General features: G+C 44.7%; 1 pseudogene; it reads right to left on the bottom strand.

The window, feature by feature from the left end:
- Nucleotides 1-6,566: 6,566 nt before the first annotated feature.
- LOC126102962 (5S ribosomal RNA) lies at nt 6,567-6,684 on the bottom strand (annotated as a pseudogene).
- Nucleotides 6,685-14,473: the final 7,789 nt, after the last annotated feature.

The following is a 14,473-nucleotide window of genomic DNA, read 5'->3' on the forward strand; positions in this document are numbered from 1 at the left end:
CACTGGCTCTACAACACTGCTACCTACGTTTCGCGTAGCTGGTAATTTGGACACCTGCTGTTATAATGCCACTGCCTGTGTCCTATCTTCGAGGTTTCTGCGACGGTATCTGTCAACAAGATATCGCAAGACCTCGTGTTGCGCATGCTGTCCTGACCTACCCCGATACAGAAGGTATTCGATCGTTTCCCTGGGCAGCATGGTCTCCAGACATCTCACACACTGGAAAATTCTGGTCATGGGTTGTCGAAAGACTGGTACGTCTCAATTGCCAGCCACTACTATTGACGAATCCCGGCATACAGCGGAAGCAGAACAGAGTGAATCGTGTCTGTCCTCCAAGCTCAGTTCGACTCGATGCCCAGCTGCACTAAATTTGTCTCTCTGTATAACCCATGTCAACTACAAATTTAATGATGTATTCTTCCCATTCCGCTACGTACGCAAACACGTCTGGAAAAAAAAAAAGTTTGACCCCTCTGACGTCAAGTAGGGCCTAATGCATTTCCGTAAAAATGCAATAGGGAAGTTAAAGGAGTGCACGTACTGCTACTACGTCAGCCATGTCATGCTACCTAATGGAACTTCCCAAATGTATAAAAGAACACACGACGTTACTCTATTATTCACATGTAATAAATAGAAAAAGGGGACCTCAAAAAGTGCTTTTCCTAGCTTTCAGCTTAGCGAAGTCCTCAATCACGTCCTGGAAGTTAAGAAAACTGGTCACACATGTTCAGTTGATAACAAGGCGGAACGAAAATGCGCTTTTCATGCAACTTAGTACGTTATTTGTTCTTGATAAGGGCTAGTTTGGAGAATCCCTCTGAGCTTCACAATTCACGATTTGTTCAAAATGGTTCAAATGGCTCTGAGCACTATGGCACTTAACTTCTGAGGTCATCAGTCCCCTAGAACTTAGAACTACTTAAACCTAACTAAACTAAGGACATCACAAACATCCATGCCCGAGGCAGGATTCGAACCTGCGACCGTAGCGGTCGTGCGGTTCCAGACTGTAGCGCCTAGAACCGCTCGGCCACTCCGGCCGGATCGCGATTTGTATTGAGAAGAAAATCCGGTTAGCAATTATTACAGTTGGAAAAACAATAGCAAAATAATTTTCAAACATTGATTCGTATAACTCGATTGGTGAAATGTTATCAACCTTTTCCTTGAGGGAACGCTTCAAGTATTCACTAAAATGAAGTATTTCCGAACGAAAATTTACTTCGTCGAAATCACCTCGATATTTTTCACAAAGTTTTGACGTTTCCGTTAAAAGTTCTTTAGCTTCTTGCTTCATTGTATTATGTGTTAAAGCTCGGAAAAGATCGACTCCTCCGTAATACGTCTCTTATCGCTGTTTTTTTAGTTCAACTTGTAGTTTATCAACAACTGTAAAAGTGCTGCACTAAATTTATCACGTGCAGTCAGTTCATCTGATTTTTCTCCATCAGGGAATCTTCTTCTAGTGTTGCGTTTCCTTTCGTCGCTAAATTCTTGGCTCATGCTCACTTAAGCTCATAGTTTTGTTTTCATATTCGTCAAAATTTTCCCTAACACGGCTGAAAAACAGGATCAATGATTGCAGCGATTGACACCAGCTAATTAAGTCCAGACCAGGTTTTTGCAAATATCTGGGAGTTTTGTCCATTCGAGAGAACACGTCATCCCAGAAAGAAACCAATATAGCTGTGTCAAGTATTTTTAGCTTTTTCCGAACCGATTCTGTTCCATTTATTGCCTCTGCCTTTTTATCTTTGTTCTTGACGATTTCTTCCAGTGACACGTAAACGGCATGGCAATTCTGTCGAACAACTGATATAGCTTCCTCGTGGCACGATCATTCAGTATCGGCCAGTGTCTCAATTCGGCCATTATTATACGCGAGAATGTGCCAACTATGAGCAGAAGTTACTAAAAAGTCTTATAATCTCTGCAGAACTTGAGAAAAATCACCTGATTGTAAGGATTCCTCTGCAGCGTTCTGGGCCACGAGATTTAATGACTGCGCAACACAGCGCACATAAAATGCTAATGAATTCAATTCCTTTAGCTTTGCATTTAAACCTCAATATTTTCCACTTATGTTACTGGTATTGTCATAGAATTACGAACCACAATCTTTTATCCTAAAACTGTATTTTCCAAAGACTTCCTGTATTACTGTGCGTGGAACAAAACACAAAAATCTTTCGTGAACTCTTTGCTACGGTCGCAGGTTCGAATCCTGCCTCGGGAATGGATGTGTGTGATGTCCTTAGGTTAGTTAGGTTTAAGTAGTTCTAAGTTCTATGGGACTGATATCTTCAGAAGTCCCATAGTGCTCAGAGCCATTTGAACCATTTTCTTCCCTCGAAACAATGCCTTACTAAAACAGCTAGCTCATCTTCATGTCCCGTGTCTACCGTTGAATCTACAACTAGTCCGTAGTATTTTGCGGTTTGAATTTCGCCAACTGTTTTACTCAATACTTTGTTTCCCACGAGGCCAATTAACACTTCACAAATAATCTTGAACAGATATGGCGGATAGCCATCACCTATTGGATGTGTTGTTTCAAAATTGGTCAAAATGAGCAAATTAGCTCAAGGGAACCTAAATAGACACCATTATCCGGGGATCCAAAACATTTGTTATCACCATGAAAAGCAAGTCCTTTTACTACCAAATGTTTAACGACTTCTGCCATTCTCCAAGGCACTTCTTGTCAATAATTTTCCTCCTAGTTAATGATATGCTGCAGTTCACTGTCGATCCATCTCCCGTACTTCGATCGCAGAAATCGTGTCACTGAATGTTTGCGTTGATAAGCGCTATGTTCATGAGAATATACTTTTTCCCTCCCCTTCTTAAAATCAGAAAATCCACTGGTTAAAAATGGAGACGCATGATGTCTAACCCCGTGTTCGCAGCTCGTGGTATAGCGGTTAGTGTTGCTGTCTCTCAGACCAAGAGACCCGGGTTCGAGTCCCGGCCGCATCAAGGATTTTCTCCGCCTGGGGACTGGGTATGTTTTGGTGAGTCTTCTTCATTTCATCATCGTTCAGGAAAATGGCGAGACTGGACAGTGAAAAGACTGGAAATTTGTACGGGCACTGATAACCAAACCGTTCAGTGCCCCACAAACCAAAAATCATCATCATCATCAAGCCCATGATGTCACTGAATAATTTACGGAAAAACACAATACATTTCTTATAGATTCGGCATACAAGATCAATTTTCTTCCTCTCTATTTAGTAGTTTTCTAAAGAGGAAGTATTTGGATTCGTACTTTTTTTGTGATTTGTAGATGCGTTCAGATTTACTTAGAGCATATAAATTTTTCTTCAAATAGTGTAAACATGTCTCCAAGCGCGGTTCCACAAATTCGTTTTTCACGTTTCTCATTTCGCCAGATTTTCTTTTCTAATGCAGAGATCATAAATAGACGGAACTTGTTGAAGTCAAAGGAACATAACCTATTGTGCATCCACTCAGTGACTTAATATTTTGTGCTGGACTGTGAATGAATCCACCAATTCACTCCCAGTAGTGTCACCGACTTTATGATAGCATAGTTTAACATTTTCTGTTGACACCGCCTCGCTTACACAATACTGCTCTATGACAATTTCAGATTAAGGGGAATTTGTCTGACATTCCTTAGCAGAAGTAGATGCAGATGCATTGTTTCTGATTTAGTATAAACTTCAGTGGCGTAATCTTTCTTCGTAAAATACGATATCACTTTTGGCACAAATTCAGTTGCTGCTTTCTGTGCTTTTCTTCTGATGGTACCACTAACACACTTTCTCACACGATGAGATTCCATTTCGAATACCGAATACCAGAAATAACACTCAAATATGAGTTATACGCTAACCAATTAGAATAAGCAATGTCAACCCACTTACTAACCACAGCCAATCTGCAAATTTTGTGTACATTACGACAATCTAAACAATACAGTCGCACGAATTAACAGTTTCTTTCTGTAACAATAGTGCCGCCCAGTGTGGCAGAGCGGTTCTAGGCGCTTCAGTCTACAACAACGCGACCGCTGCGGTCGCAGGTTCGCATCCTGCCTCGAGCATGGATATGTGTGATGTCCCTAGGTTAGTTAGGTTTAAGTAGTTCTAAGTTCTAGGGGACTGACGACCTCAGCTGTTAAGTCCCATAGTGCTCAGAGCCATTCTTTCTAACAAGAGCCAAGTTATACATGCAGTGAACAAAAGAAGGAAGGGGCGAGTGATGAGCATTTCACAGCCCCCGACAGTGTTTGAAGTAAATCGCGTATTATTGTGGTCAAAAATTCTACTCAACGCCTTGCATCCAGAGATCATAAATAGACGGAACTTGTTGAAGTCAAAGGTACATAACCTTTTGTGCATCCACTCAGTGACTTAATATTTTGTGTTGGACTGTGAATGAATTCCTATAATTACATGAAACTGCAGAACACTTCTGTTCAAAGAGTAAATATGAATCACGGTTGTCATGCACTATATTCGATCTCCTTTTAAAAAAATGATATATGTTAATTTATTAAGACGGTGAATGTAACAATGTTTCGTATTTTTGGTCATATTTTATCTCATGACGATGACTGTACCTTGTATGATTCTAATCAGCGAGGAGGTTGAGATTTTGATAAGAGAGGAGGCCTCTCCGTCTACCTAGTGTCCATGATGTGCATTCCCCCTCCCGACCTTTAATCTGTCCCTGCTGGTGCTGCAAGTGTAATGGCCAGCAGAGATTTAGTGTATAGCACTACCTGACCTCTGTAGAAGTATCATGGTTTGGAGCCATCCTTATTACAGTTCGTGTGCCGGCCGTTGTGACCGAGCGGTTCTACGCGCCTCAGTCCGGAACCGCGCTGCTGCTACGGTCGCAGGTTCGAATCCTGCCTTGGGCATGGATGTGTGTGTTGTCCTTATGTTAGTTAGGTTTAAGTAGTTCTAAGTCTAGGGGACTGATGACCTCAGATGTCGAGTCCCATAGTGCTTAGAGCCATTTGAACCATTTGTGTGTTCAGTTTCCAGAAAAATACAATTTCTGGTGAGCTTCGTGTACGCGAACAGTTTCCCCTGAGCTCGATATAAATCGACAGCCGTTCTTCGCTGTCAGGTATCGCCGGAACAGGGATACCCGCACTGGGAAAAACCAGAGGGAACGGCTCCGCATTGCGACATGCTGTCACCTGCCGGAGACGGCGTGCCGTCTACCGTACAATTCCTGTATTGAACGATGTCTTAACTGCAAATGCGCGCTTAAGCTACGTTTTCCTAGCTACGGTAATTTCGCGCAACGTGCTGCGTAAAACGCGTGCGTGGCTGCGTTCCCATTCGCACAATGCGACCATACGAGATCGTTTTCCTTGGGTGCGGACAACGTAGTGCCGCTGCGGCCTCTACCTGCAGGAAACGCATGCTTGCTTCGGGAGGAGTCTTGTCACGCACGTCGCAGTGATTTACTTGGTTGGAGGAGTGGGGGAAGTCGAACTGAGCAGCAGCAAACTACTAGGTGAGAGAGCTGCAGTATTGGTTTCACGCGCACGGGCAGCGTCACAGACGCCTATTGGCTCAAATGGTTCAAATGGCTCTGAGCACTATGGGACTCAACATATGAGGTCATCAGTCCTCTAGAACTTAGAACTACTTAAACCTAAGTAACCTAAGGACATCACACACATCCATGCCCGAGGCAGGATTCGAACCTGCAACCGTAGCTGTCGCGCAGTTCAGACTGAAACACCTAGAACCGCTCGGCCACACCGTCCGGCAGACGCTTATTGTTCCGATCTCACTAGTGAAACATTCGCCAAAAATGGGGGCTGACCGCTTCTGTGCCTCAGAGGATTAGCAGCTTTTCGAGCTGATATCCGAACAGCGTATTTTGTGGAACGTGGCTTACGTCGAGTTGAAAAACTAATTGCAAAAGGAGTCAATTTTGGCAGAATTCGGCAGAAAAATTAATGAAACATGTAAGAAGAAATGTCATTTGCCAGTATATTTATACTGAACCTTTAACCATAGATATAATGAGTTGCCTGTTGTTAGTGTGGTCAGTACTGTGGACGACGATTAAAATTCAGCCTGTTGAAGTAATCGGTGAATCCACTCCTCACAGTGAAGCCCACAAGTGAATCCGCCAAGGATACCGTGTTGTCCTTGGACAGTTGATTAATTTCTGATAAGTCTGCTTTGTAAGACAGTGGGAAAAGTCTTCCTCCCCCCCCCCCCCCCCCCCCCTAACTTCGTGTATTTTCGGAGTGCTGAAGTTTCCAGCTTTTTAGACCAAAAAAATGTTCGTATGTGTGTGAAATCTTATGGGACTTAACTGCTAAGGTCATCAGTCCCTAAGCTTACACACTGAACCCCTCCGTCGTCAGACCACAAGTGGCCCATCGGGACCATCCGACCGCCGTGTCATCCTCAGCTGAGGATGCGGATAGGAGGGGCGTGTGGTTAGCACACCACTCTCCCGGTCGTTATGATGGTTTTCTTTGACTGGAGCCGCTACTATTCGGTCGAGTAGCTCCTCAGTTGGTATCACGAGGCTGAGTGCACCCCGAAAAATGGCAACAACACATGGCGGCCCGGATGGTCACCCATCCAAGTGCCGGCCACGCCCGACAGCGCTTAACTTCGGTGATCTGACGTGAACCGGTGTATCCACTGCGGCAAGGCCGTTGCCGTAAGCTTACACACTACTTAACCTAATTTATCCTAAGGACAAACACACATAACACACACACCCATGCCCGCCGAAGGACTCGAACCTCAGCCGGAACCAGCCGCACATTCCATGACTGCAGCGTCTTAGACCGCTTTTTTTTTAAAATCTCATTCTGTTTGCTCTTGTTCGTTGCATCTGCTCGGGGCTGACGTCGTAAGACATCCGTTTAAGTTCGTTGTTCATCGATTAACTCAATTTTTTTATTACAGAGGGCAGCTAATCCTCTGACCGAACACGCTGTGCTACCGTGCCGGATTTTATTGGGGGGGGGGGGGGGGAGGGATTGGGCGGGAATGTTGTCCGTGGCCATCGAAAGGGTACAGTCCCGGCATTTGCCTGGAGTGACTAAGGAAACCACGGAAATCTCAGTCAAGACTGCCGGACTGGGAACTGAACCCAGGTCCTCCCGAATGCCAGGCCCTAGCGCTACCACTCACCCACCAGGCTAATCCCGCGCGGTGTTTTTAGATCGATCCCTGCGCTACCTGTTTTGCCTCTGCTACGACTGTCGCGCCGCAGTGCACCGCGCCTACGAGTGTAACAGCGCGCTGGAACTCGGGTCTCGCCAATGGACCACACAATACTGCTCTCGTCTAGGGGAAGCTGCCCCACCCACCGACTTCCAACAAACTGTAAAAATAAATTCAAACCTTTCCGAAACTTTTTCTCACTTTGAGCCCACACAAAAACTGTAAACGGACCAAGTTTGTAGCTTACTACATTCCGGATGTTGGTTTGCTAAGAATTCTGCTTCCCATGTCACATTTTAATTTATTACTTCATTGTCATTGACTTTATCGGCCAGAAAGCTTGCACGCGTTATCTTCATCTATTGCTGAAGCCAACTATAAAATTATGTTGTTGTACGACACATAGTTTAGGCGATATGGCGTGATAAATGTTGAGTAACACGAAAAAGCAACTTTTCTTGAAACCTTAAATATTTCTCTATTTCAATAGCCGAAATTTTCATCGAATTAAAGAAAGGTACCTGGAGGTAGTTCTCGTATCACTCTGTCATATGCAGTTGTTATATTATAAAAAACGCCGTTTTCACTTTTTACGTTCTGACGCATACCGCCCCTCGCATACCGCCCCCTAGCCTCGGACAGCGAAAGTCGAAAACGTATTCCACAGCACGCTGCAATAAATTTCCACACGTAGGAAAACATGGCTTTACTGCGTGCACAGCCACTCGCACGAAAGCGTATCGCGTGAGACTCGCGACGGGAATATTGCTTTACGCAAGTAGCCCCAAACCTGACCTAAACATTAACGCTTAATTCCTCCTAATGTAACTTCTTGGATTCCTCTCACAGGAGATACTTGCTCGAATTATACTCGTATTTGGACTACACATCGTTTGCCATGTTGGCCACTTCAGTGTGCCTGGCAGTGGAGTGACTGTATTGTAGGCAACTCAGAAGAGTACCTGTGAAGGTTACTCACATTTTCTTCTGCCTCGGGACAGTCAGTGCTTTGTCTTATTGACGCCTGTTAAATATTACCTCATCACTACCCTTCATTGTCAGACTCGTCGTGTTATTACGCACAACACAGTGAAAAAATGGAAAGTTCTAGATTTAACGTCCAGGAAGACGTCACAGCCATACTGTAGGCCAAAAATTGACAAGAGAGCACAGCAGCTGACGCCCTTTTAACTGAATATAACGAGATACACACAGTACCAGCATTAACAAGCAACACTATTGGCCATTAAAATTGCAGCACTTTGACGGCGGCATGCAAACGAATGTCCAAACTGCACGAAGTGCACAACATGGTTTGATATACAATTCAGACAATTCCAGACAATCGCAGAAAAAAGTTAGGAGTAACGCCATCTACATCCTGTATACACTCTAAGGGAAAAAAAAAGACGCATCACGAAGGAATGGGATTCAAATCGGTAGATGTGCTGTACATGTACAAACAAACAAATAATTACAACTTCAGAGAAAATTGAGCAAGTTAATAATTGGTCCACCTCTGCACCATATGCAAGTAGTTACTCAGTTTGGCTAATAGAGGTGATGGATGTCCTCCTGAGGGATATCGTGCCAAATTCTGTCCAACTGGCGAGTTCAGTCGTCTAAATCCCGAGATGGTTGGACGGCCCTGCCCATAATGCTCCAAACGTTCTCAATCGGAGAGAGGTCCGGCGACCTTGCTGGCCAAGGCAAGGTTTTGCAAGCATCGAGAGAAGCAGTAGAAATTCTCACGGTGTGCGCACGGGCGTTACCTTGCTGAGATGTATGACCAGGATGGCTTGCCATGAAGAGCAACAAAACGGGGCGTAGAGTATCGTCAGCATACCGCTGTGCTGGAAGGAGGCCGCGGATGACGACCAAAGGGATCCTGCTATGAACTGAATGCCAACTCAGACCATCGCGCCTGGTTGTCGAGGCGTGTGGCATGCGACGGTCAGATCTGTATCCCACCGCTGACCGTGGCGTCCCCAGACACGTCTTCGGCCTGGAACCTAAATGACTGGAGTTGAAAAATGGTTCAAATGGCTCTGAGCACTATGGGACTTAACTTCTGAGGTCATCAGTCCCCTAGAACTTAGAACTACTCAAACCTAACTAACCTAAGGATATCACACACATCCATGCCCGAGGCAGGATTCGAACCTGCGACCGTAGCGGTCGCGTGGTTCTAGACTGTAGCACCTAGGACCACTCGGTCACACCGGCCGGCTTGACTGGTGTAACATTGTCTTCAGTGATGAGTCCTCCTTCGAACTGAGCCCGCCGGCCGGTGTGGCCGAGCGGCTCTAGGCGTTACAGTCTGGAACCGCGCGACCGCTACGGTCGCAGGTTTGAATCCTGCCTCTGGCATGGATGTGTGTGACGTCCTTAGGTTAGTTAGGTTTGAGTAGTTCCAAGTTCTAGGGGACTGATGACCTCAGAAGTTGAGTCCCATAGTGCTCAGAGCCATTTGAAGCATTATTTGAACTGAGCCCCGAAGACCAGCGAAGACGTCTCTGGAGACGTCACTGACAGCGGTGGGATACCAGCCTTTTGTTTACGACTCTTCATTTTAAGTTTTATCACGTCTTTTCAGAAATTAAAACTAGTGATTTTTATGGTTGGGGCAGGCAGGTATCTTGTATAGTTGTAGAGGTGCGTTCCGGCACCTAAAATTGTTAAGCACTTGTTGTTGCTAGCGGTAGCATCGCTGTTCGTTAAATACCACACACTGTAGGCCTATAACCCTAAATCATCTACAAATTTAATCATGTTTTGTTCCTAGTATACTCTAAATTCACAATAAATAAAACTTCATAGTCTGCTATAGCTTTCCTGATGTTGCAGTTTCGCCGGCCTCGGTGGCCTAGCGGTTCTAGGCGCTTCAGTCCGGAACCACGCGACTCCTACGGTCGCAGGTTCGAATCCTGCCTTGGGCATGGATGTGTGTGATGTCCTTAGGTTAGTTAGGTTTAAGTAGTTAAGTTCTAGGGGACTGATGACCTCAGATGTTAAGTCCCATAGTGCTCAGAGCCTTTTGAACCATTTTGTTGTATGGTGTCACTGGTGACCAACTAACCTGTGCAGACTACCGTCTTAAAGGTACAGTTATCGGCAGTTCCTGAAGCGCCTGTCGCCCCAGTACATGGAAGACATACCTTTGGCTAAATGGCCGAGAACGATCTTGCATCACGATGCAGTCATTCCACATTCCTCACTAATAATATTGCAGCACCTAAATCAGAACTAACCGCAGCAATTGTCAGCTGGTCCGGTGTTAGTACTGCATAGTCAACTAAATCATTCTCTTTTCACTATAAAGTTATTCTTGGTAACAGTGGCTGATAATCGAAAGCTGCTGGCAATATTCACATAACAAGACAGGAATTGATAGCTTGTGACTTACATGTTTTGTGGGCATTAAAGAAGGGCGTAGACACAATCCTCAATTAGTGACTCAACATGTAAGTAGACAAGCTGCCAAATGCATTGTATTTGGTGGTAGTAGTTTTGAACATGAGTTGTTAAAGAAAACAGACAATTAAACACATGTAACGATGTATTACTGTACTGTGATCTGGAACGCCTCTTCATCTTTCACCACGTAGTAGACCGTGTAGCCTGTTAATAGGTCTGCTTATTTACGATGTTGGTGTTTCCATAGACCATAGTCTTTGTTTATTTGGCTGGTGCTCACAATATTGGTAACCACCTGAGAGGTAACACCCCTAACTTTTTGTAGTGTGTTCACGGTATCACCACAACGTTTTTCCAATGTAATGTTATGCAAATCGAAAAGTATATTGCTATATGTTAATATCTGAAATATTTTAGTTTATCGTGATGCATAAACAACTATATTTTATCCATTGTGGCACGTTAATTTTTCTGGGTAACTGTCAGACTGTCAAACCGACGGTGTGGGGCTCGTTACTTAGTCGGTCCTGGGAATTTTACTTCGTTTATCGTTTATTTCTTCTCTGGGATTAGACTTGTGTGTGTGAAAAATGCTAGCGAGTTGCTCGGTGGGCCGGCTACAGTCTGGAACCGCGCGACCACTACGGTCGCAGGTTCGAATCCTGCCTTGGGCATGGATGTGTGTGATGTCCTTAGGTTAGTTAGGTTTAAGTAGTTCTAAGTTCTAGGGGACTGATGACCTCAGAAGTTAAGTCCCATAGTGCTCAGAGCCATTTTTGAGTTGCTCGGTGGCTCGGAGGCTACGTTAAACTGTAGGTCAGTTCGAAGGCCGGAGGAAGGCAAGGGCATACCAGCCTCACACAGTGAAAGTGCTGTGGTATTCAAACCAACTTTCTGGTAGAGGGCAAAGTTGAAAGTCGACGGCAAACAGTTCAGCCAAGATGACAATAAAAGCTTTCCAAATGTTATGTCACAAAAGGGTTAGAAAGATACATCGGTTGTCTAACGAAGATGTGTTCAACGGAACTGCAGAGAAATTATATATTAGCCACAACTTAACTAAAATGTGGGAATAGTTGATAATTCACGTGAGGCATCAAGGAATCGGCAGTTTGGTAATGGACAAAAGTGTGTGTTGGGTGTGAAGGGGTAAGGAGTTAAATTGTAGAAGGAAATTAAAGCTTACCTATAGTATGCATGACCAAATAGATATATGTCGCAGTAGTTATGCAGCGATGAAGGAGCTTGCACGTGATACATAAGAGGCTGAAAGAAGCAGAAGGGTTTACATGTCCAGTTAACTAGTTAGAGATACAGTAGTGTCACGTATCAAAGAGGAAATCAAAACCCTTAGGTCTGGGCAGGAGCATCTTGAGAAACTGTGGCATAAGTTTAGAAGAATAGTTGACTTGGCAAGCGTTAGATATGAAACTGGTAGGGCAGTTCATGAAGGGAGGGACCCACAGTTCTATAACGACTGTTTACAGAAACTTCTAAAGAAACAGTGACTATTATACAATAGGTCTAAAATAAAGCGCAGGACTTTAGAAAGAGATGCTGGATGAAACGTGTTTGGCTGTCAAACGGGCAATGCACGACGCTTTAAGTGACCACTGCAGCAGAATCTTATCCAAAGACTTATCAGAAAAACCATTAACATTTTGATAATGTGCAAAGGCTGTCGGTGATAGCAAAGCTAGTGGCCAGACACTCATGAGTGGCATAGGAGCCGAAACTGAGAAGACCAAAGCAAAAGCAGAGATGCTAAACTCCTATGTCAAATGTTTCTTTGCAAATGAATAAACTGCAGTACTGCCCAGTTTAATTCTCGAACCATTGCAAAGATGAGTGATATACGAAAAGTTATTAGCGTCAGTGGTATTGAGAAACCGTTGAACTCGCTTAAATTAAACAGCTGTGAGAGCACAATGAAATTTGAGTCAGATTATGTGCAGAATTTGCGACTGAGTTAACTCTTAAATTAAAAAGTAACATAACGAAAATCCATCGAACAGAAAACTGTGCCCTGAAGTTGAAAAAAACAAAGTGAAGGTCACACCCCTCTGCAACAAAGGCAGCAGAAGCGACCCATAAAATTACTGTCTACTTTCACTGACATCCGTCTATAGTGGAATCCTAGAACATATTTTGAATTCAAAAGTGATGAGCTATCTCGAACAGAATGACCTCCTCCACGCCAGCTAACATGGCTCCCGAAAATCATCATGTGAAAAAGAACTAACGCTTTTACTCAATAACAAAGCAACATTTCACTAACGAAAGTACGATCTTATGAAGCATAAAACAAAATTTGTGACTAGACTTAGGATTTTTTGGTAGGGAAGACGCAGAATGTTATCTTGTATAGAGAGACATCGATAGAAGCAGAAGTAATTCCTAGTATGCCCCGGGAAGTGTATTGGGAATGTTGCTGCTCATCTTGTATATAAATGACATGACAGACTATATTAATAATAACTTAGATTTTTGCAGCTACTGCAGTTATTTATGATGAAGAGCGCACTAGAATGAGATTTTCACTTGGCAGCGAAGTGTGGTTCAAATGGTTCAAATGGCTCTGAGCACTATGGGACTTAACTTAGGAGGTCATCAGTCCCCTAGAACTTAGAATTACTTAAACCTAACTAACCTAAGGACATCACACACATCCATGCTCGAGGCAGGATTCGAACCTGCGACCGTAGCGGTCGCGCGGTTCCAGACTGAAGCGCCTAGAGCCGCTCGGCCACACCGGCCGGCCAGCGAAGTGTGCGCTGATACGAAACTTCCTGGAAGATTAAAACTGTGTGCCGGACCGAGACTCGAACTCGGGACCTTTGCCTTTCGCGGCCAAGTGCTCTACCAACTGAGTTAGCCAAGCACGACTCACGACCAATCCTCACAGTTTTAATTCCACCAGTACCTCGTCTCCTACCTTCCAAACTTCACAGAAACTCTCCTGCATACCGGCACACAGTTTTAATCGGCCAGGAAGTTTCATATCAGCGCACACTTCGCTGAAAAGTGAAAATCTCATTCTGGAAACACCCCCCAGGCTGTGGCTAAGCCATGTCTCCACAATATCCTTTCATCCAGGAGTGCTATTTCAGCAAGGTATGCAGGAGAACTTCTGTGAAGTTTGGAAGGTAGGAGACGAGGTACTGGCGGAATAAAAACTGTGAGGACGGCTCGTAAATCGTGCTTGGGTAGCTCAATTGGTAGAGCACTCGCCTGCGAAAGGAAAAGGTCGCGAGTTCGAGTCTCGGTTCGGCACACAGTTTTAATCTGCCAGGAAGTTTCAAGTACGTACTACTTGAAAAGAGATGTACAAATATCAAGTCAGATCTTGATAAGACTTAACAGTGGTGCAAAAATTGTCAACTACCTTCAAATGTTCAGAAATGGAAACTTCTGCACTTCACAAAGAGTGTGTGTATTGTATTGCGTGTGTGAATTGAACTGGGAACCTAGAAACGACGGAGAGGCTTCGTCCCGCCGTAGCCCTTAATGGTTCTTAATGGTTCACAACCCCACAACAGGCCACAGCGGTCCACCCACCCCGCCGCTGCTCCACACCGAACCCAGGGTTATTGTGTTGATCGGCCCCCAGTGGATGCCCACGGAAACGTCTCATACCAGACGAATGTACCCCAGATGTTTGCATGGTAGACTAATTATGGTGTACGCGTACGTGGAGACAGTGTTTGCGCAGCAATCGCCGACATGTGTAACTGAAGCGGAATAAGGGAATCCAGCCCGCATTAGCCGAGACAGATGGAAAACCGCCTAAAAACCATCCACAGGCTGGCCGGCACACCGGTCGTGACACTAACGCGCCGGGCGGATTCCTGCCGGGGACC

Source organism: Schistocerca cancellata, chromosome 1, assembly GCF_023864275.1.
Source record: "Schistocerca cancellata isolate TAMUIC-IGC-003103 chromosome 1, iqSchCanc2.1, whole genome shotgun sequence".
In the NCBI taxonomy this organism is placed as follows: domain Eukaryota; kingdom Metazoa; phylum Arthropoda; class Insecta; order Orthoptera; family Acrididae; genus Schistocerca; species Schistocerca cancellata.